A 2,342-nucleotide genomic window follows, 5' to 3' on the forward strand; every position below is an offset into this window, starting at 1 on the left:
ATTGCGTGAAAGTTTATAAGTTTGAGATTACTAAAGTATGAAACAATTGCATGGCTTGTCATCGAGGTTGTGCATGATGAGAGCATTTTTGTGTGACGAAAATGGAGCATGATTAAACTATATGATTTTGTTGGGATGAACTTTTTTTGGCCATGTTATTTTGAGAAGACATAATTGCTTAGTTAGTATGCTTGAAGCATTATTATTTTTATGTCAATATGAACTTCTATCTTGAATCTTTCGGATCTGAATATTCATACCACAATTAAGAAGAATTACATTAAAATTATGCCAAGTAGCACTCTGCATCAAAAATTCTATTTTTATCATTTACCTACTCGAGGACGAGCAGGAATTAAGCTTGGGGATGCTTGATACGTCTCCAACGTATCTATAATTTTTGATTGCTCCATGCTATATTATCTACTGCTTTGGACATTATTGGGCTTTATTATCCACTTTTATATTATTTTTGGGACTAACCTATTAACCGGAGGCCCAGCCCAGAATTGCTGTTTTTTTGCCTATTTTAGGGTTTCGAAGAAAAGGAATATCAAACGGAGTCCAAACGGAATGAAACCTTCGGGAACGTGATTTTCTCACCGAACATGATCCAGGAGACTTGGACCCTACGTAAGAAATAAAGGAGGAGGCCAAGAGGTAGGGGCGCGCCTACCCCCCCCCCCCCCCCCCAAGGCGCGCCCTCCACCCTCGTGGGCCCCCTGTTGCTCCACCGACGTACTCCTTCCTCCTATATATACCTACATACCCCCAAACGATCGGATACGGAGCCAAAACCCTAATTCCACCGCCGTGACTTTCTGTATCCACGAGATCCCATCTTGGGGTCTGTTTCGGAGCTCCGCCGGAGGGGGCATCCATCACGGAGGGCTTCTACATCAACACCATAGCCCCTCCGATGAAGTGTGAGGAGTTTACCTCAGACTTTCGGGTCCATAATTATTAGCTAGATGGCTTCTTCTCTCCTTTTGGATCTCAATACAATGTTGTCCCCCTCTCTTGTGGAGATCTATTCGATGTAATCTTCTTTTTGCGGTGTGTTTGTTGAGATCGATGAATTGTGGGTTTATGATCAAGTTTATCTATGAACAATATTTCAATCTTCTCTGAATTCTTTTATGTATGATTGGTTATCTTTGCAAGTCTCTTCGAATTATCAGTTTAGTTTGGCCTACTAGATTGATCTTTCTTGCAATGGGAGAAGTGCTTAGCTTTGGGTTCAATCTTGTGGTGTCCTTTCCCAGTGACAGTAGGGGCAGCAAGGCACGTATTGTATTGCTGCCATCGAGGATAACAAGATGGGGTTTTTATCATATTGCATGAATTTATCCATCTACATCATGTCATCTTGCTTAAGGCGTTACTCTGTTTTCATGAACTTAATACTCTAGATGCATGCTGGATAGCGGTCGATGAGTGGAGTAATAGTAGTAGATGCAGGCAGGAGTCGGTCTACTTGTCTCGGACGTGATGCCTATATACATGATCATACCTAGATATTCTCATAACTATGCTCAATTCTGTCAATTGCTCAACAGTAATTCGTTCACCCACCGTAAAATACTTATGCTCTTGAGAGAAGCCACTAGTGAAACCTATGGCCCCCGGGTCTATCTTCATCATATTAATCTTCCAATACTTAGTTATTTCCTTTGCTTTTTTACTTTGCTTTTATTTTACTTTGCATCTTTGTCACAAAAACACCAAAAATATTATTCTATCATATCTATCAGATCTCACTCTCGTAAGTGACCGTGAAGGGATTGACAACCCCTTATCGCGTTGGTTGCGAGGAGTTATTTGCTTTCTGCAGGTACGTAGCCTCCTACTGGATTGATACCTTGGTTCTCAAAAACTGAGGGAAATACTTAGGCTACTTTGTTGCATCATCCTTTCCTTTTTAAGGAAATCCAACGCAGTGCTCAAGAGGTAGCAACCCACACGCGCGTGGACTGGGTGGTGACTGTGTGGGCTGGAACCGAGTCACCCACACGACGCAGCTAGCAACCGCGCGCCGCGAGTCGTGTGGTCGAGCGCTCTAACGCCCACACAACACGCTATGCCTATGTGGCACTAAAATTCCAATAGATTTCTTTAGGATTCATGCAAAATAGAATCAACATGCATCAACACGTGTGGGCGAAGTGCAAATATGCCACACGTGTGGACGTTATTATTTGGGTAAAATTTTGTTAGGACCAATCCACGGAAGGTCCAATGATTTGACAAGGATTCAGCCGTATACGAACACGCGATAATCCTACATCTACATAGCACGCTACGGAGACTTACGAAAGCTTCCTAACTAAATATCTCTGCCC

Source organism: Triticum dicoccoides, chromosome 2A (assembly GCF_002162155.2).
Source record: "Triticum dicoccoides isolate Atlit2015 ecotype Zavitan chromosome 2A, WEW_v2.0, whole genome shotgun sequence".
NCBI lineage: Eukaryota > Viridiplantae > Streptophyta > Magnoliopsida > Poales > Poaceae > Triticum > Triticum dicoccoides.